Genomic DNA, 22,930 nt, shown 5'->3' with positions numbered 1-22,930 from the left:
GGTAACTCTTACTGTGATCTTGCTTATTCACACCAATTCCTAAATAACACCAAGTGCTGTTCATCCATTTCACCCTGTGCTTATTGACTTACATTGTCTTCCAGTTCAGCAAAGCCTCAATTTTAAAATTCTATTTCTGTGTTCAAATCTCTCCTTGGCCTCACCCCTCCCTAACTCTGAGAACTCCTTATGACCTGAGACCTCTGCGCTCTTCCAATTCCAGCCTCTTGTACATCCCCAAGTTTCAATACTCCACAATTGTTGGCCAAGCCTTTACAAGAACATAACAAATAGAAGCAGGAGTAGATTATATGGTCCATCGAGCCTGCTCCACCCTTTAATACCATCATGGCTGATCTTCAGCCTCAATTCTACTTCCCCACCCACTCCCCATCTCCCTCGATTCCAAGAGATTGGGAATCTGTCCATCCCAGCCTTAAATGCATTCGATGATGGAGCATCCACAGCCCTCTGGGGTAAGGAATTCCAAAGATTCACAATCCTTTGAGTGAAGTAATTTCTCCTCATCTCAGTCCTAAATGATTGGCCCCTTATCCTGAGACTGTGCCCCCCCCCCCCATGCTTTAGATTCCCTGATCAGAGGAAACAATCTCTCAGCATCCACCCTATTGAGCCCCTTTAGAATTTTGTAGGTTTCAATGAGATCATCTCTCATTCTTATAAACTCAAGAGAATATAAACTCAGTTTACTCAGCTTCTCATCATAGAACAACCCCCCTCATGCCTGGGAGCAATTTAGTGAAGCTTTGCTGCACCATCTCCACTGCAAGTATAGCCTTTCTTAAATGTTGAGACCAAAACTGTACACAATACTCCAGCTGCAGTTTCACCACAACCCTGTACAACTGTAGCAAGACTTCTTTATTCTTGTACTCTAATCTCCTTGCAATAAAGACCAACATTCATACAAAAAATTCATACATAGGCTAAGTAATCAGGTTAAAAATATGTAAACTTGTGACAATAACATATTCACAACCCTTTGAGTGAAGTAATTTCTCCTCATCTCCATCCTAAATGATTGGCCCCTTATCCTGACACTGAGCCCCTGTGTTCTAGATTCTCCAGCCAAGGGAAATAATCTCTCGGTGTCTACCCTGTCAAGTGGTCTGCAGAATCTTGTGTGTTTCAACTAGATCATCTCTTCTTCTAAACTCCCTGGAATATGGACCCAATTTACTCAGCTTCATGTCACAGGAACCAATCTAGTGAACCTTTGCTGTACCACCTTGTAAGATCTTTGATTCAAGGGTCACAGATACCCAAGATAGGCAGAGGACTATTAGTAAATTATGTTAAGATAGTTTATTAAGAAGCAACCGTTTAGATATGATACATTAATTAATTAGACAGAAAAAGTATATGGCCCACGACAGTTGAGTGGTTTACTGATCTTGGAGGATTAACGGGCATTGACCCAGTGTGTGTTGACCTCAGTAGCTTGTGATAGCAGAATGTTACTCTCTAGTCACAGTGTTAGGGAACTCTTCCCTCGGCCTTCCGCCTCCTCCTCTTCCTCTTCCATCTGAATAAGCAGCTGCTTGACGAGCACTGCCACCTCACAGGGACCCGAGGACTTGTTAATATACCCTTTTTCTGGGAGCTGGTAGCTTACCTAGTGTCACCCTGCTCAAGGTCAGCTTTTTAGTTTATGTCATGCTGAGGGTCATTTCCTGGCCCTTTCTAAACACTTGCATAGAGAAGGGGGGTACACAAGATACCATCCTACCAACTTAGGAGTATCAACATGGGAGCCTGAACCAAGTGATCCTGATGTTTCCAGAGACTGTTCGAATTCTTGCTTTTTAAGAAATTGCTTTTCCAAATAGAGAATCAATGCCTTTAAGCTAATCTCGTGAGTTCTATACTATGCAGAAAATACCAGTTTATTAGGAGCCTTAATTTCTTACAGCCTCCAATGCAAGTATATCCTCCCCTAAATATGGAGGCCAAAACTCTGCACAGCATTCCAGGTGTGGTCTCACCAAAGTCATACACAATTGTAGCAAGACTTCATTATTCTTGTACTCTAATCCCTTTGCAATAAAGGTCAACATGCCATTTGCTTTCCTAATTGCTTCTTGTACCTGCATGTGTGTGTTCCTTGTATGAACGTAACTAAATCCCTCTGAACATCAACATTTACAAGTTTCACATCTTTTAAAAAAATTCAGCTTCTCTATTCCTATTTGTTCTTTGTCTATTTTTGTTACAACATTATTGTCACAAGTTTACATGTTCTTAACCTGATTGCTTAGCCTATGTATGAATTTTTTGTTTGAATGTTGGTCTCTATTGCAAGGGAATTGGGAGAAAAAGAATAAAGAAATCTTGCTACAGTTGTACAGGGTTGTGGCGAGACCGCACCTGGAGTATTGTGTACAGGTTTGGTCTCCACATTTAAGAAAGGCTATACTTACATTGGAGATGGTACAGCAAAGTTTCACTAAATTGCTCCCTGGGAGGAGGGAGTTGTTCTATGCTAGAGGCTGAGTACATTGGGCTTATATTCTCTTGAGTTTATAAGAATGAGAGGTGATCTCATTGAAGCCTACAAAATTCTGAAGGGACTCAATAAGGTGGATGCTGAGAGGTGGTCAGGGAATCTAAAACATGGGGTTGGGGCCAAAGTCTCAGGATAAGGGGCCGGTCATTTAGGGCTGAGATGAGGAGTAATTACTTCGCTCAAAGAATCTTTGGAATTCCCTACCCCGAGCGTTGTGGATACTTCACTATAGAATCCATTTAAGGCTGGGATAGACAGATTTTTGGTCTCTCAGGGAATTGAGGGATATGGGGAATGGACAGGAAAATGTAGTTGAAGCCCAAGATCAGCCTAGATCGTATTGAATAGTGGAACTAGCCCAATGGGCCATATGGTCTATTCCTGCTACTTCTTGTGTTCTTTTCCATGCAAGCTATACTGCAATACAGGCTTTGGGCTGTGATCATGTTTCTTGAATAAAATACCTTTATTATTACCACCAAAGTAAATAACCTTACACTTCCCCACATTATATTTCATTTGCCATCTTATTGCCTCTCTGTCCTTCTCAATCTCACGCAGTTTTTATCGTCAGCAAACATGGATACATTACTCTCAGTCTCCTCATTTAAGTCATTAATATAGATTATAAATAGCTGAGGCCCCAGCACTGATCCTGCACCACTCCATTAGGTACAGCTTACCAACTTGAAAATACTCCGTTTATCCCTACTCTCTGCTTGCTATCTGTTAACCAATCCTCTATCCATGTTAATATGTTATCCTCCACTCCATGAGCCATTATCTTACCTATTAACCTTTTGTGTGCTCCCTTCTCAAGGTCTTTTCAAGGCCAGTTGGGATGAGCAACAAACATTGGCCTTGCCAGTGACACTCACATCCCAGGAAAGAATTTTAAAAACCCTTGGAGTATCTCTTGGAAACCCAAGTTTACTAAATCTTCTGTGTCTCCTTTATCTACCCTATCAGTTACATCCTCAAAAAACTCCAATAAATTTGTCATACACAATTTCCCCTTTGTAAAACCTTGTTGACTTTGCCTGATGATGGTATGATTTTCTAAGTGCATTGTTAAGACCTCCTTAACTATAGATTCCAGCATTTTCCTGATGACAGATATCAGGCCTGCTTTCTTTCTTGAATAGCAGGGTTAAATTTTCTAATTTCCAATCTGCTGGGACCATTCCAGAATCCTGGAACTTTGGAAAATCATAACCAGTGCATCTTCTAGCTCTGCAGCTACCTCTTTTCGAAGCAAAGATGTAGGTCACAAGGTACTGGTAATTTGTTGGGTTTTCACCCCTTAAGTTTCTCCAAGATTTTCTGTGCTCATATTAATTTCCTTCAGTTCCTCACTTTTATTATCCCCTTGGTTATCCTCTAATTCCAGTATGTAATTTGTGTCTTCCACTGTGAAGACAGACAAAATATTTGTTCAGCATCTCTGCTATCTCTGCTCATTCTCCACGATAATTTCCCCTCTCTCTGCCTCTAAGCACTAACATTTACTTTAGCTACTTCCCTCCTTTTCAAACCTTGTAAATGCTCTTACAATCTGTTTGTATATTCCTGGCTAGTTTACTCTCATATTCTATTTTTTCCCTTTTTGGTCACCCTTTGCTGGTTTTTAAAACTCTGCCAATCCTAAGGCTTATTAGGATGCTTCATAACATCATAAGCTTCATCATTTATTCTAATCCTATCCTCAATTTCCCTTGTAATGGATGGATCTTTCTTGCTTTTTTTTAATGGAATGTATTTTTGTTGAACATTTTGAATTTTTCTTTAAATGCTTCTGGCTATTTATTTACCACCACACCTTTTAGTCTATTTATCCAATTAATCTTAACCAACTCTCCCCTCATATCTGTGTATTTTTGTTTAAGTTTAAGATTTTTGTTTGGGATTGGAGTATGTTGCTCTCAAACCTAATATGGAATTCAATTGTATCTTTCACTATTAGATTACTATTCACCCTGGCCCAATGCACAATACTAGATCTAAGATAGCGTTATCTCTTCTGGGTTCTGCAATGTTGGTTCTAGTAAATAGTTGCAAAAGCATTCAACAAACATCTTCCAGACTAATTTTGCTATTGACTTACCTGGTCTATGAAGATTGAAGTCCCCATGATTATTACATTGCCTTTGCTCCAGCTCCAATTATTTATTGCTTAATGCTGTGTCTAGCAAGATAACCACAATTAGTGGTCTACATCCAACTCTCACTAGTGTTTTCTGGCTGTCATTTCTAATCTCAACCCATACTGATATGACTTCATGACCTTGTGAGCCAAGATCCTTTCTCACTGGTCCCCTTTTGTTGTCCTTTTATTATCAGGGAAACTCCTCCCCCTCCTCCATTCTGACTGTCTTTTCAAAATGTTGAGTAGCCTGGAATATTTATTTTCATACCCTGGTCATCTTGTAACCATGGGGTTGATTTTACCATCCTGCAGGTGGTGGGAATGGAGATAGGGGCGGGGGGGTGGGGGGCTGGTAATAATGGGGAGCTGTGTTGCGTTGACTTCCCAATGCTGTCCTGCCACCAGGGAAGTTTCCCAGCAGGTGGACCATGACAAACTGTGCTTTCCCTGGCTACTGTCTGAACCTAAACCTGAGTGTTTGCAACTTTAATGTGATATTTGAACATGAGGTGATCTTCAACCACACCTCTGTCATGAAGACTGTATATTTCCAACACTGTAACGTTGCCCGACTCCACCCCTGCATCAGCTCATCTTCTATGGAAACCCTCATTTGTGCCTTTGTTATCTCTAGACCTGGGGTAGAATTTTCGGGTCAGCGTGCGGGTGCACACCTGACGCGCTCGAGTGTGAGACAGCGCGCAATGATGTTGAGCGAGCGTCCCAGCATCACTGCGTACTCGGGCGGTATTTCAGTCAGCGGGCGTGCGCAAGAGTCAGCAGCACGCCTGCCAACAATTAAGAGGCCCATTCAGGCCATTGAAGCAGCAATTGACAGCAATTTTTCACTGCCCATCCAACGTTACAGTTGGCAGGTGGACAAATCGGCCGGGCAGCCTTTGCATTCTTGAGGAAACCTCATCCAGGGGCAGGATGGTGTTTCCATGATTCATTTAAAAAAGATTAAAATATCTTGAAAAAGTTTTCATCATCCACATGTTGAGGTGACTCATTGAGGAGCGGACATTTTTTCCAGGTTTTAAATTCCGTCTTTATTGATTTTAAATTTGTCAGCTCCCGGAGGCAGCTCTCTGCCTTCAAGGAGCTTTCCTTCCACCATCCCCCACACCCGTGCTGACTTCAGCTCTGGCCCTCCTCCTGCCCCCACTCTGGCAGCGCTGCGCCTTCCAGTGCGCGCTTCATGCTAGCTGGCTGTTAATTGGCACAGCCAGTGTGGAATCGCAGGCGGGGGCTGATCACCGTCTGTTCCCCGGCCACTCCCAGGCTCGCCAATCGCAGCCACCCGCTGACCTGAAAATTCTGCCCTTGGTTATTTGAATGCACTCGAGACTGGCCTCACTCATCCTACCCTCACCTGTAAACTTGTAATCATCAAAAACTCTGCTGTCCATGTCCCAACTCCCACCAAGACTTGTTCACCTATCCTCCCTGTACTTGGTGACCTACACTGGTGCCCGGTTAAGCAGCATCTTCATTTTAAAAATTGTCATCCTTGTTTTCAAATCTTTCCATGGCCTTGCCCCCTTCCAACCTCCTTTATCCCCACAAACCTCCAAGATATCTACAGTCCTTTCTTGGGTATCCCCTGAATATTATTGCTCCACCATCGGTGCCTGTGCCTTTGACTGCCTGGGCCCCAAGCTCTCTAAACCTCTCCGCATCATCTTCCCCTCTCCTCCGTTAAGACTAAGATATAAAATCTATCCCTTTGACCAAGCATATATGCATTAATATCGATTCATGCAGCTTGCTGGCATATTTTGATTTATAGAGCAGAATTTTCTGCTTGAGGGGCATGTTAGTGGGGTGGTGAAAAAGGCATATGGGACACTTGCCTTTATCACTCGAGGCATAGATTACAAAAGTAGGGAGATCATGTTGGAGTTGTATAGAACCTTGGTGAGGCCACAGCTGGAGTACTGTGTGCAGTTCTGGTCGCCACATTATAGGAAGGACGTGATTGCACTGGAGGGGGTGCAGAGGAGATTCACCAGGATGTTGCCTGGAATGAAACATTTAAGTTATGAAGAGAGGTTGGATAAACTTGGGTTGTTTTTGTTGGAGCAGAGAAGACTGAGGGGCGACCTGATCGAGGTGTACAAGATTATTAGGTGCATGGACAGGGTGGATAGGGAGCAGCTGTTCCCCTTAGTTGAAGAGTCAGTCACAAGGGGGCATAAGTTCAAGGTGAGGGGCAGGAGGTTTAGGGGGGAAGTGAGGGAAAACTTTTTTACCCAGTGGGTGGAGACGGTCTGGAATGCGCTGCCTGGGAGGGTGGTGGAGGTGGGTTGTCGCACATCCTTTAAAAAGTACCTGGATGAGCACTCGGCACATCATAACATTCAAGGCTATGGGCCAAGAGCTGGTAAACGGGGTTAGGTAGGTAGGTCAGTTGTTTAGCACGTGTGGGTGCAGACTCGATGGGCCGAAGGGCCTCTTCTGCACTGTGTGATTCTGTGATTGACAGGCAGGTGTGCGCCCGACCCGAATGAGCAGAGAATGATGCGCGAGCGAATTAAATCATCGCGTACTCGCGTGATATTTCGGTCGGCGTGCAGGCGCGGTAGTCGGCAGAGCACCTGCTGGCAATTAAAAGGCCGATTTAAGGCCATTAACAATCTAATTGAATCACGTGAAGGGACGTGTCTTTTAACATCTAAAAATGCTCTGTTAGTTTTTTATATCTTCGTCTGCCTGAGGCAGCTCTGTGCCTCAGGGGGATTTTCAAACTCATGCATGGACTTATGCGCCCACCCTCTTCCCCATCCACCGCCCCCCCCCCCCCCAACACACAGGCGGTGCTGAGTGCTGTAGCGTGCGTTTCATACTGGGCGGGGCTTAATTGGCTCACCAGCGTGGAATTGCAGTCTGGCCCCGATCGCAGGCAGCGGTCAGCTTCCCACCCAACGAGGGCAACATTCTGCCCATAATACTTCTGTGACGTCTTGGGGCGTTTCATCACATTCAAGGCACTATATAAATATAATTGTTTGACAGGGTAGAGGTCTCTCTTTCCAGAAACATGGGCACAGCTAGGAGGAGGCCATTCAGCCCCCAGAGACTATTCCGTTTTTCAATTAGATCATGGCTGATCTGTACCTCAATTCCAATCTAACTGGTGAAAGGGAAAGAATTCTATAACATCCAATATCACATCCACATAAACAGGCCTTGAATTTCCCAGGTGCTGATGTTAATGCACAAACACTTAACACATTCATACTGAATTCGCTGATATGCTGTGTTCATGGAGGTATTAACCCATACATTGTTAAAGTAAAGAATTTCAAATCAACACTTCTTTAAAGTCTCGATTTTTAAACACTACATATAATGATTTGGGAGGAAGCCATTATTAACAGTGAATCAGCCTCATGGTATGTGTTAATAGGCAGGCACGCCTTCATCACAATTACTCATCTGGTAATTCATTGCTTGAATTCTTTAAAGTGATTCCCCTGGTTTTTTTTTAAATATACTTTATTCATAAAATATCTGGAAGAACATCACAAAACATTTCAAAAAGTACAATCAGATTCAACTTTTATACATGGATCACGAGGTGCTTCAATACAATCAATGAATATTACAATCATTTCAATATGGTCATTATAGACTATCAGACAATGGGATTGGAGTTATCAACGTACATCATGTTGCACTCTGAGTGGCTTCGATACAATTATAATACAACTATTATTCAATGCAGACATTCATTTTGAGCTGTACAGCCCGAGGGGTCTAAACAATTTCCAGCCCCTTGGTGCACTATGGCAGAAAGACAGCGACCCTTCCCCATTGCGCCTTTGCAGCGGCTGCCCCAAGCTTTAGTGCGTCCCTCAGCACGTAGCCCTGGACCTTGGAATGTGCCAGTCTGCAACACTCGGTCGGGGACAACTCTTTGCACTGGAAGACCAATAAGTTTTGGGCAGACCAAAGAGCATCTTTCACCGAGTTGATGATCCTCCAGCTGCAGTTGATGTTTGTCTTGGTGTGTGTCCCTGGGAACAGCCCGTAGAGCACAGAGTCCTGTGTCACAGAACTGCTCGGGATGAACCTCGACAGAAACCACTGCATCTCTCTCCAGACCTTCTTTGCAAAGGCACAATCCACAAGGAGGTGAACAACAGTCTCATCCCCACCACAGCCACCTCAAGGGCAACGTGCAGAGGGGGTGAGACTCCTGGCGTGTTGGAAGGATCAGTCAGGGAGGGCCTTTCTCACCACCAGCCAAGCTAAGTCATGGCGCTTGTTGGAAAGTTCTGGCGATGAGGCATTCTGCCAAATGACTTTGACAGTCTGCTCGAGGAACCATCCCACAGGATCCACCCTCTCCTTTTCCCGCAGGGCCTCTAAGACATTGCGTGCCGACCACTGCCTGATGGACTTGTGGTCAAAGGTGTTTCTCTGCATAAATTTTCCCACGAGGGACAGGTGGTACGGCACATTCCAACTACTTGGAGCGTTCCGCGGCAGCGTGACCAGACCCATCCTTCGCAACACCGGGGACAGGTAGAACCTCAGCACGTAGTGACACTCGATGTTTGCGTACTGAGGATCTACGCACAGCTTTATGCAGCCACACACAAAGGTGGCCATCAGTATGAGGGCGATGTTGGGCACGTTTTTTCCCTGTTTATCTAGAGGCTTGTACATCGTGTCCCTGCGGATAAAGCGAAAGATGGCTTGGGTGATCGCCATTGTGCAGGAGTCTAGAATGGGCCAGACCTGCACCACGTACAGCAACAGCGAGAGTGCCTCACACCTGATGACCAGGTTCTCACCCACAATGGAGAGGGAGCGTCGCTCCCACATGCCCAGTTTCCTTTGCACCGTAGACACTCGCTCCTTCCAGTTTCTAACCCCTGTTAATACTTTAATCTGCACAAATAGAACATGTACTGTTATAGCAGAGATTCACATTCACTCTAGGATTAGTCAACAACTACATTTTAACACAGCTACTGTGGAATCATAGAAATTTATGGCACAGATTGCATCCTTGTACAATAAAGGGTGTAAAGATAAGCCCAGCAATGACAGGCCAGTCAGTTTAACCTCAGTGGTGGGGAAGCTTCTGGAAACAATAAAATGAAATAAAATTAATAGTCACACATACAAATGCAGGAGAGCCTGCATGGATTTGTTAAGGGCAACTTGTGTTTAACTTGCTGGAGTTTTTCAAAGAGGTAACAGAGAGCGCTGATGAGGTAATACTGTTGATATTGGTGTACATGGAGTTCCAAAAGATATTTGATACAGTGCCGCACAACAGACTTGTGGGAAGTTATAGCTCATGGAATAAAAGGGACAGTAGCAACGTGGGTACAAAATTGACAGAAAGTAATGGTGAATGAATGTTTTTAGGACTGGAGGAAAGTTTGTAGTGGAGTTCTCCAGGGGTCAGTGCTCATACCCTTGCTTTTCCTGATATTTATTCATGATCCAGACCTTGGTATACAGGGAACAATTTCAAAACTTGCAGATGAAATGAAACTTGGAAGTGTTGTGAGCTGTGAGGAGCATAGTGCAGAACATCAAAAGGACATATACAAGTTGGTGGAATGAGCGGAAAGGAGGCAGATGAAGTTCAAGGCAGAGAAGTGTGAAGTAATTCATTTTAGTAAGAAGGACAGGGAGAGACAATATAAAATAAAAGGTACAATTTTAAAAGGGTACAGGAGCAGAGGGTGTATATGTGTGTAAGTCACTGAAGGTGGCAGGACAGGTTGAGAGTGCAGTTAACAGTGTCCTAGGCTTTATCAATAGGGGCATAGAGTACAAAAGCAAGGAGGTATTTTGAAATTTTATAAACACTGGTTCGGCCTCAACTGGAGTATTGCATCCAGTTCTGGACGCTGCACTTTAGGAAAGACGTGAAATCATTAAAGAGGGTGCAGAAAAGATTGATCAGAATGGTCCCAGGGATGAGGAACTTCAGTTATAAAGACTGATTGTAGAAGTTAGGACTGTTTTCCTTAGAGAAGGTTGAGAGAAGATTTGATAGAGGTGTTCAAAATCATGAAGGGTCTGGATAGAGTAGATAGGGAGAAACTGTTCCCATTGGTGAAAGGATTGAGAATGAGGGCACAGATTTAAGGTAATTGGCAAAAGAAGCAATGGTAACATGAGGAGAAACTTTTTCACACAGTGAATGGTTAAGGTCCGGAATGCGCTGCCTGAGAATGTGGTGGAGTTAGGTTCAATCGAGGCATTCAAGAGGGAGTTGGATTACTTTCTGAAAAGGAAGAATGTGTAGAATTACTTGGAGAAGGTGGGGAAGTGGCATAGGTGAATTGCTTATTTGAAGAGCCGATGCAGACACAATGGCCTCCCTCTGAACTGTAACAATTCTGAGAAGCAGGCCATTTGGCCCATTGTGTGTGCCAGCGATATAAAACCTACCCACCCTAATCCCACTTTCTTGTTGAGTGTTAATGGTAGTGATGGAGACTAAAGAAGGCGCAGATAGCGGTATAAAGGTTAGAAAGTGACACCCTTGTCCACTCCTTCATCATCCCCAACACCTCATTCCCTTCCCACAGCACCTTCCCATACAATTGCAGAAGGTGCAACACCTGCCCCTTTACCTCCTCCCTCTGCACCATTTAGACTCCCTTTGTCTTATGTCCATGACGTCTTTGTCAATCTCTCCTCAGCCCCCACCTATCACTGACCTTCTGTACTGCTTTACCTGCTCCACCCTCCCTTAAACAATATAAATTCCATCACATTTCCACTTCTCTTGAGCTCTGAAGAAGAGTCATACAGACTCAGAACGATACCCGTTTCTCCTCAGATGCTGTCAGAACTGCTGAGTTTTTCCAACATTTACTGTTTTTATTTCAAATTCTCCAGGCCTGGCAACATTCTTGTAAATCTTCTCTGTCCCCTTTCGAGTATGACCAGACCCTTCCTGTAATGAGGGGACGAAAACTACACACAATACTCTAGTTGTGGCCCAGTGTTTTATACAGTTCCAGCATAACCTCCCTGCTCTTATCTTCCATGCCTTGGTGAATAGAGGAAAGTATACCGTTATGCCTTCCTTAACTACCTCAACTAGCTGCCCTGCTACCTTCAGGGACCTGTGGATATGCACTCCTACAATGTTCCTCTACAATTCCCAGTATCAACCATCATTCATTGTCTATTCCCTTGCCTTGTTTGCCCTCCCTAAATGCATTACCTCACACTTCGCTATATTAAATGCTACTTTGTACTTTTCTGCCCTTTAGGCCAGTCTTTTGATATTTTCCACAGAGATAAAAACAAAAAACTGCGGATGCTGGAAATCCAAAACAAAAACAGAAACAGAAATACCTGGAAAAACTCAGCAGTTTTCTTCCTCACTATCAACCACACACATCTAATTTTTGTATCGCCCACAAACTTTTTAATCATGTTCTCTGCATTTAAGTATAACTCATTGAAAAATATACATACATACATACATACATGCCCTGCAGAACTCCACTGAAAACAACCTTTCAGTCACAAAAACACCCATCGACTATTAGCCTTCATTTCCTGCCACTGAGCCAATTTTGGATCCACTTTCCCTTGGATCCCATGGGCTTTTCTTTCCTGACCAATCTGCCATGCAAGAATTGTCAAAAGCCTTGCTGATATTCAATAAAGACTCGATCAAATACACAACCTTCATGGATCTTCCATGTTACCTCCTCCAAAAATGCAATCATATTAGTCAGACACAACTTTCCCTTCACAAATCCACGCTGTCTGTCCTTCATTAATCTGTGTCTTTCTACATGACCATTTATATTGTCGCACAGAATGTTTTCCAATAATATGCCCACTTCCTAAGGTTAGCCTGACTGGTCTGTAATTACTCAGCCTATCCCTTTCTCCCTTTTTAAAAAACGGTACAGCCTTAACCATCCTCAAATCAGTTGAATCCACATCCTTCCTGAGTCAGAGGAGAACTGCTCCATGAGTCATGGCTAACGCCTTTAGATAAAGTAACTGGAAGTGACACACCCTGACATGAACTGATATCTTGCGTGGGAACTGTTTTCATTAACAAGAGTTCCCAAATCACTTTTTGATATTATTTTTCTTTCAGGCCTCCTTATGTCTCCTTCCTATGTCCATATACAGATACTTTATTCCTGAACGATATAGGAATCCCAGTTAATGTAGGAACAATAAGAACTTTCACATGAGCCTACATATACACCGAACAAAACAGCTACACAAAGTTAACACTCTTGTCCCTGAGTCAGAGGGTCATGGATTCAAATTCCACTCCAGGAACTAAATGCACAAAAATCTCAGGCTGACAATCCTAGTGCAGTATTGAGGGAGTGCTGCTCTGTCGGAGGTGCCATCTTCGGGATGCAGATGTTAAACCCTAACTCTGACTGCCTTCTCAGTTGCATATATAATGTCCCATGCCGACTATTTCAAAGTGGATTTTTCCCTCAACTCCTCGTCAAGTTCACTAAAAAGTCAGATTATCTGGTCGTTATCACATTGCTGTTAGTGGGATCTTGCTGTCTGTAAATTAGGTGCCCTCTTTCCTAAATGACAACAATGACTACATTTCTAAAGTACCGCATTGTCTGTAAAGTGCTTTGGGAGGTCCTGAGGTTGTGAAAGGCGCTATAGAAATGCAAGCCTTTTCTTACCAGCTGCCGTGGGCTAAACTCCATTCACAGCATCGCATTTAATTGCTGCTTTGTACCCCCTCCTCAGAGAAAAAATCAGTAAATATTCAGTCAGATATTTACGATGTACAATTCAGGCACAGGATTCTACCCGTCCTCTAGGTTTCTGCGCATCGCTCAAGTCACCAGCTACACTTGTCTTCCTCACTTTCACAAACGATCACACCCGCAGGGGTAACTGAGACAGGCCTTCAGACCAGCCTCAGCAGCCGGCAGCCTCCGCACTGGTTCTGGTGCTAGCGGGACCCTTCAGCCCGATTCCTGCTGCAGCTGGCCAACTCTTTAATAGTCGGATTCGCTGAGCCAGGAATTCTCCCATCTCTACACACCCAACTCGGGAGTGAAAATTTGGGCCCCTCCCTCTCTCTCTCTCACACACACACACACACACACACACACACACACATCCCGACCAGAGCATGTGAATACCCGGTACAGGTTGTGAATGAGGAAGGGGAGAAATGGAAGGAGAGAACAGAAACAGAAACAGAAATACCTGGAAAAACTCAGCAGGTCTGGCAGCATCGGCGGAGAAGAGCAGAGTTGACGTTTCGAGTCCTCATGACCCTTCAATAGAACCTCATGAGGACTCGAAACGTCAACTGTGCTCTTCTCCGCCGATGCTGCCAGACCTGCTGAGTTTCTCCAGGTATTTCTGTTTCTGTTTTTGTTTTGGATTTCCAGCATCCGCAGTTCTTTGCTTTTATCTCTGTATATAATGGAAGGAGAGAAAACTGGCAAAGCAAACAACCTGAGGCTCAGGTAGCAGAATGAAACAGAAACCAGTTAAACGTATCTGATGTAATCTCAGTCGCTTTATGGTACAAGGAAATGTTAAAAGGGTCAGTGTTAAAACAGTAAAAATGAAGGTTCATGGTGACCTTGACCTCAGGAACCAAAACATGGATCTCCAAATCTGAATGGGAATTCTGTGGGATTATGGAGAACGACACTGGGTGAAATGAAATAAGTGAAAGGGGAACAGTGTCCAGCAATTAGGTGGGTTAGAAGCCCAATGTTGGTTAAAGGCCTTCTCTGATCCTGCCCTAGAAACAACCGATATACTCAGGATTGTTGATTTTTAAATCTTCGGTGGGATTTTTCTCATCGGCCGCTGCTGGGATCTTTCGGCCGCGCCGCAAGTCACCGGAATCCTAGCTGGGCCGCCACCTCTCCCACTGCGGGTCCCACCCACAACAGGGCTGGAGAATCCCAGCCCTCGGTCAAGTGTGGACCGTTAGTAGCCGTGATGGAACTGCTTAGAGACAACTGCCATGAAAGGAAGCAAGAACTTGCATTTGTATAGCACCTTTCACAGCCTCAGGACATCTCAAAGTACTTTACTGCCAACAAGGTACTTTTGAAATAAAAACAGAAAATGCTGGAAAAACTCAGCAGGTCTGACAGCCTCTGTGGAGAGAGAAACAGAGTTAACATATCGAGCCCGTATGGCTTTCCTTCAGAGCTAAAGGGAAGTAGAAATGTGATGGAACTTAAACTGTTTAAGGGGGGTGGAGCAGGTAAAACAGGATAGAAGGTCAGCGATAGGTGGAGACAAAGGACATATTGACAAAGATGTCATGGACACAAGACAAAGGGAGTGTTAATGGTAGTGTTAGAGCTGAAGAAGGTGCTGATAGTGACATAAAGGTAAGAAAGCAGAATGTGTGAATAGCAGAACAAGGGTCAGCGCCCTGTGGAAGAACAACATGGGACAAGTGATAGGTGGCCCTTTTGGGGGTGGGGTTGGGGAAGAGGCAGTGGTTCAGGATAAAGGATAGAAAAAAGGATAAAAAGGGATAAAACAATGAATAAACTAATAAAACTAAAATTAAAAATAAACAAATGAAAAATAAAAAATAAATATTAAAAAAGGGATAAAAAGGGTGAAGATGGAAGAGAGAGTTCTGGTCTGAAGTTGTTGAACTCAATATTCATTCTCGAAGGCTGTAAAGTGCCTAGTCGGAAGATGAGGTGCTGTTCCTCCGGTTTGCGTTGAGCTTCACTCATTGCAGCAGGCCAAGTACAGACATGTGGGCATGAGAGCAGGGTGGAGTGTTGAAATGGCAAGCGACAGGGAGGTCTGGGTCATGCTTGCGGACAGTCTGAAGGTGCTCCGCAAAGCAGTCACCCAGTCTGCGTTTGGTCTCTCCAATGTAGAAGAAACCGCATTGGGAGCAGCAAATGTAGCAGACCAAATTTAAGGAGGCGCAAGTGAAAAGCATCTGAAAGATACTTTTGAAGTGAGTTACTACTGTAATGTTGGAAATGTGGCAGCCAGAGTGTGCACAGCAAGCTCCCACAATCAGCAATGTGTTGATGACCATAATCTGTTTTAATCATATTGGTTGAGGGATAAATATTCACTCGGGCACCAGGGAGAACTCTACAACTCTCCTTAGAAATATTATCATGGGATCTCTCATACCCACCTGAGAGGGTAGACTTGGTTTACCGGAATCCAAATTCAGGAATGAAGAAACCACTCAGTGAAGAGGCCAGATGTTTGTTATGGAGGGACAGTGTAAAGGAGCACAATGTCGGGTCTCAGAGATTAAACAAATTGCCCGATTACCCATTAGACATTGTTAAAAGTGATATTTTCCTACATATTCATTTTGCCCCCCAAACCAACGTAATTAGTTAGAACATGATTTTTTTCTAATTGAAAGCTTTGATGTTAAATATCATTGTGACTCCCGGGATCTCTCACATAAGCCATGATAGTAATTAGAAGGCATTGGTTAAGGGAACATATCTGATTAGAGAACCACAGGCAATGTGAAATTATAATAAGATTCTCTGGGGTGAGAAGAGCTTTTGTCAGTTAAGTCAATTGAATCATTGCTAAATTGAATAGATCCCTCATAATAGCAATTAAGATAATTAATACATTTGTCAATCTCCCTTGACGGTTCGACAGGTTCAGCTGCTGAATCATTCAGGCCCAAAGGTTTCAGCTTCAACCCCAAATCAGTGTGGGGATAATGAGGCAGTGGGAGAGGCAGTCCAGTTAGTTGCAGTAACCTCGGCTCCCAGGTTCATCATCTGTAAACTTGAGCTCATCCAAAACTCTGCTGCCTGTATCCTAATTCACACCAAATCCCGTACCTCTATCACCCAGTGACCCACATTGTCTCTCCAAATTAAAATTCTCATCCTTGTCTTCAAGGCCCTCCAAGGCCTCACCCCCCACCCCCCACTATCTCAGCAACCCCTAACAGCCTTACGATCATTCCAGCACTCTGCACTCCTCCAATTCTGCTGTCTGACTTCAGGCACCTCTTGTATGTTGGATAGTCTGGCTTCAGAATGATTACTGTAGTAATTATGGTTTTATTTAGGCGTAATGAAACTTTAAGAATAATATTTGATAGGGAAGATCACATGATCTATAGTAACCAATAGCAGAGTAGCGCAGGCTACCTCAGTAGTTGGTTGTATTGATACAGAGTTGGAGTTGAAAGCACATATGTAGTTGCTGCTGAGCACCACGTAAATAAACTTAAAGGGAAAAATGTTCTCCCCGTTGTGGGGAAGGAGTGCAGGAACAGGCACTGGCATGCACGTGAAAGAGCGCACTGATCTCCCTGAGGCTACGTGCTGCCTCAGGGAGATCGGCTCCAAATTAAAAATTGTTAAACGAATGATAGAAAGATTTCCCTGACATCCTCTCATGTGACACTGTCACATGAGTTGGGACATGTCCATAACTTTTACTGAAACCTTAATTAAATATTTAAAGACCCTCATGAATCCTCGTCCCGCCCGTGGATGAGGTTTCATGCTTTTTCCGAAGCCCACCAGGACTTCCAGCCTGCCAACCCTAAGGTTGGACGGGCAGGTCCATTAATGATGTCAATTACTTTTTCAATGGCCTCAATAGGCCGATGATAGGTCGGCGGGCGCACAGCTGATTCGGCCACGCCCCCGCTGACCTCCAAATGGAAATGACGCGGGGTGATGTCGGGAATTCCACCCAATGTCATCCCGCATCATTTTACGTGTCGGTGAGCAGAAGATCCTCCACAAATTTTCCACCCAAGAAAGGTCTGTGCAGGTCAACTCTATCAATAGTACCAATTCAGCCACCATTCACAACAAGCACTGAGATGTTGATATGTCCAAACAATAACTGGTTTATTTTATACAACTGAACCATGTACAGCTACCCACAACTAGGTGTCACACTGCTAAAGCCATAAACATCCTCCCTCTCGATCCTTCTCATTTATTCTCTTACATCATCAGTATGGGAGGTGCTATTTACACAGTCCCACACATTAACCCTTACAAACCCCAACACTACACTGCCGAAGTCTTCATTTCCGGAACTCCCTCTTCAAGTCTCTCCATCTCTCTACTGCATCCTCCTTTTTTTAAGACGCTTTTTAAAACCTGTTTCTTTGGCCAAGTTTTTGGTCACCTATCCTAACATCTCCTTCACTCCGCTTGGTATGAAATTTTGTCTGATAATACTATTGTGATGTGCCTTGGGACATTTGACCGTGTTGATGGCACTATATTAATGCAATTTTTTATTGTTGTTGAAAGTGTCCCTCTGTGCATGGACATCAATTGAAAGCAGTGTTGAGTTTGAATTTGATAGCTCCCTGACCAAATAGTTCCCTGATGCTCATTGTTAAGCGCTATGTATGAAGAATACAAGGGGGCAGTCGACATCCATGAAACAACATGGCCTACTGCCATATTCCCATCCCTGGCCTAGGATTTCCCCCTCCCATTCACGTTGGTGTGAAGCACTCCTTCTCAGCTGTGGTGGGATTGTGCTGGGAACCTGCCCTATCTTGGCAATGATCCCGAAGCCAGGAAATGAGTTTAGTCATGAAGGCCTTCAAGCCAGGGGTCAAATATCACATCACCACCTTCCTTTGGCGAGAGAAGGGAAAATACAAACAAGCAAACATACAAAAACTGAACATGAAACGGCTAACTGGCCATTCTGTCTGATCCATTATGTCCTGATGCTTTATAGATCATGAATGATCAAACTTTAGGAATCCAATCAGAACATCCTGCCACTTCCAATCAACCTTTCAGATTTGTGTCGGCTGTGATTCTCACCTCTGCAGAGACCTGGACATAAAAACCCAGGCTGACAGTATTGAGAGAGTGCTGCATTGTCAGATTTACCTTCTTTTGGATGAGAGGTTAAACTGAGACCCCCTCTGCTTTCTAAGGTGGGTGGAAAAGTTTCCTTGGCATTATTTTGAAGAAGAGCAAGTGAGCTATCCCTAGCATTCTGGCCAATATTTATCTCCTAACCAACATCATTAGAAACGGATATCCAGCCACTATCACATAGCTGTTTGTGGGAGCTTGCTGTGCGCAAATTGGCTGCCATGTTTCCTCCATTCCAACAGTTCAGGACAGGCAGTGCAAGGCTCAGCTGAGACATGTTAGGAAGCCTCAAATGCCAATTGAAGGATTTGGGCACAAGAGTAAAAAAAATAAAATCAAGGTACAAGTAAGTAAACTAGGAAATAATTGCACAGAACACTTAAAATCTTGGATTATATGTCAACCAAGAAAATTAACAAAAACTTGAACAACAGATTCCAAAAACCTGTCCCCGACAAGCTGATAACTCAAAAACAGCCTATTCTGACTTTCCTGATAGTTATAACCTCTCTACTGTGAGAATCTCGTAAATCCTTTTTGCATTGTCTCTGGTACCTCTCTCTTTATTCTTTTTGTAACATGGGGAACTGAACTGTGTACAGTACTCCAAGTGTGACCTAAACAAAGTACCACCACAAGATTAATGTTTCGTCCAAAAGACAGCACCTCCAATAGTGCAGCACTCCCACTGGGGTACAAGGGAATTAAGAGATATGGGGATAAGTGCAAGAATGTGGAATTAAGGTAGAAGATCAGCCATGATCTTATTGGATAGTGCAGCAGGGTTGAAAGGCCAATTGGCCTACACCTAGGCTCTTGTGGGTAAACAAGTAGCCTACAGGTCCAGGTTAGACTTGGGTAGTGAGCATCATAGAGACTGACATGAATAGTGGTTAATAATAACAATACCATTATTTAAGCTGATAGATTTCCTTTGACTTTGTGTTTAAGTTAATTAGTTGTACCTCATTTGGTGACAATGGGTCAACCAACTGCAGATTTGGAAAATGGAAAATGATGGAAACACTCAGCAGGTCAGGCAGCATCTGTGGAGGGAGAAATAGAGTTAACCGGCAGGATTTTCCAGTCCTGCCAACAGTAAGAATCATGGTGGATGCGGGGACAAAATTTAAAGCGATGGCAAGAATCCGTTTTCCGCCAGCAGGAAAGTTGTTTGGAATTTTCCCCTCTGACTTTCCTGTTGGGTTGGATTTCCTGCTGTTCCATGTCAGGAACCTCATTTGCATCTCCTAAATGCTCATTAAAAACCCAGCTTGCCAGAATCACGTCCGCACTCTGAATCTCACTGCCTCACCAGCGGGTAATTAAACCGGTCTGTTTCACGACTGGATATAAGCGGCATGCACCTGGCAAACTGCACCACTCGTGATTTTGACGTTCAGACGTGTAGCATTCACCTACCTTTCACTGTGCTGTACTCACTGTTGCTCCCACTCCATGTCAATGTGTCCGGTGGGAAGTGCAGGGATGGGAAGGCAAGGGAAGGGGTTGGAAGGCACAAGCTTGACCAGGGGTGGTGGGTGGAGGGGAGGGTTGACTGGACAGAGGCAAGGGAAGGGGTTGGAAGGCAAACACTTGACTGCAGGGGAGTGGGGTGGTGGTGATTGGAGGCCAGGAGGTAAAGGGTGGACAGAGACACATGGCTGGGAGGTGGTGCAGTGGTTTCAAGGAAGAGGGGGGATAAGTGTAAGGCAGGCCTGGGGCTGTGTGCACCATGCTACCGGGCTATGCCTGTCATGCATGTCCTGGACCCAGTGCAGGGAGAAGGAGGCCCTGTCCATCCTGTGTGGGTCGTGCACAGCATTGGGTGTGGAGGGTTGTCAATCCCTCACACATTTGGATCCTGGGGGCTGGTGGCTTGGTACGGGTTGGCAGATGGCACAGTCAGATTCAGGAGAGGCATCTACAGCCTGTCAAAGGGGAACATAAATAAGAGGGGGGCATTTGAGGGGGTCTCGGTAGGTCACTGGGCATTGGGCCTCGAGGTGGGGGAGGGCACGGTCGACATGGGGCATGGGGACGTCAACAGAAAACAGTTCGGGAGGAGGGCAGGGATATCGACTAGAATAACAATGGGCTCCAGTGTTAAAGTGGGAGGCAGGAGAGTGATCGGAGGGAGGGAAATTTGCACATGATGCTCTTCCAGGACAATGGGAGGGACAGGATGGGGGAAGAGGGTGTGGTTTGGAAGTTGGAGCCACACCATCTCGACAGTCGGTGGAATGATGCAGGAGAAATAAGCTTGGAAAATAATCGCCAGGGGAGGGGTCTGGGGGTTTGTGGGAGGAGCTGATGACTGTGCTTGTCTGCTGATTGAAGGGGCACCGTAATAGTTACCGCTTCAGGACAGGCAGAGCAAGGCTCAGCTGAGACATGTTAGGAAGCCTCAAATGCCAATTGAAGGATTTGGGCACATTAACTCATGGTGCACACTCTTGTGAGAATCCAATTGGCTTGGGACAACGTTTGATTTGGTCTGATTGACCATTTGCCCCTTACAGGGGAACATGAAAAGGTCAGAAGGATTAAACTATTAAGGGGCCACAGCCACTGTATGTATGCAGCATGCTCCAGACAACCCTACACATTGCAGTTGGGAGGTTCAGTGTTTACATGGGTCAGTGATTGCAGTCATTAACTTAGCGCAAGGCTGGGCTCTAGTGTATTCCAAAAGGAGGCAGTCTGACAGTGCCCTGCCTAAGGTTGATAGCACCTGGCTGCACTCATCCAGATCCAACCCCTATGTGAATGCACTGTCATGCATGGGGCTGGGTGGGGAGGGTGCAGAGTGGGGTGTGCATGGGAAACTCAGCTGCAAGGGAAGACCTGGGGATGGAATGTCCGGAATGAGGGCAGCCCAAGGGTTCACAACGACTCCCGAGCTTGGCGGAGTGCAGAATGCAGGCAGCAGGCAATGCTGTCTTCTTCATAGCTTTCATGCAACTGAGGAGGAGGAGAAGGGCCCATCACCATCTGACAGGGCAAAGGGAAGAGCCTCACCCTGAGGAACATGGGCCAGCAGGGACCCATGAAGACCCAGAAGCTAAGGAGAGACCAATTACACAGAGGCATTTGGCGTGACCCAGGATGTACCAAAGATGCCTCACGTACTTAAGGACCAGCGAGAGAGTGCCGCAGGCACCTTCGTTTGTGAAGTGATGCGGTGGCTCACATCTGCCATGTTCTTCAGGAGGATCTCACGCTGCAGGGACTGGGAGACCATCCATTGCCAGTGCCTCTAAAAGTGACCACCACCCTCAACTCTTTTGCAAGCGGCTCATTCCAGGGCTCCATTGAAGACCTCTGCAGAATATCACAATCCTCTGCTCATAAATGTTCCCAAGAGGTCACTGCCACCCTATTCAGTGAGGTACACAATTATGTCCAGTGGATGAAGTCAGCCGGGCTGCCAGAGCATTGGGATTTGCAGCAATCTCCAGCCTCCCACAGGTGCAGGGTGCTATTGGCTGCACACATGTGGCCTTAAGAGCTCCCTGGCAGCAGCCACTAAGGTTTATCAATAGACAAGGCTTCCAATCTCTCAACATGCAGCTGGACTGTGATCACCAAAAGCAGGTTATGCAGGTCTATGTCTGTGGTACCCTAGGAGCTCACACGACTCTTACAGCTTGAGTCACTCGCAGGGACCTTGGATCTTTGGGGGCCCTCAGCATATTCAGGTTGGCTCCTCGGTGATAAAGGCTCCCCAAAAGATGTGGCTAATGACATCCATTCGGCCGCAAAAGAGTGCTTCAGAGGAGAGGTACGATGCGGCTCATTCTGCAACATGATCCTTGATTGAGCAGACCATCAGCATGTTGAAAATGTGTTTCAGATGTCCGGACCAGTCAGGTGGCACCCACCAATACTCTCCCTGGAGGGTGTCCCGAATCATAGCAGTTTGCTGCGCTCTACACAATCTGGCACTCCTAAGGGGGATGAGTTGTCACATGGAGAGATGAAGGAGCTGCATTGTCTCCTCCGATGAGGGATGGCATCGAAGAGGGTGAGGATGGTGTCACCCCATGGGAAGAAGTCCTTGCACAGGCCAGACACAGCACACGTGCCTGCGCAACTTTATAGCGATAAGGTTCCAGAGCAATGAAGATTAGCTCCTACAAACCCATTTCACCGGTCCATTCGATGTAGCAAAGACATTAATACCTTCTTTGTTATCCTCAACATCTCAATGAAGGACATCAATCTCAGAAAGAGTAGTCACAGTCTTGCTTGAAGATGGATCCATCACTGTAAGGCTAGACAGGCTCTGGAGCATGTGGCCGTTCTGTAATGGGATAAGAACTCCTTCAGTGTTCACTGTGAAGCAAGTAGACAAGGTGCAGTCCTTTCAATCATTGCACCAGCATTTCACCACCTATGGCA

This window comes from Carcharodon carcharias, chromosome 34 (genome assembly GCF_017639515.1).
Source record: "Carcharodon carcharias isolate sCarCar2 chromosome 34, sCarCar2.pri, whole genome shotgun sequence".
NCBI lineage: Eukaryota > Metazoa > Chordata > Chondrichthyes > Lamniformes > Lamnidae > Carcharodon > Carcharodon carcharias.
Note: the sequence above shows the minus strand (reverse complement) of the source record.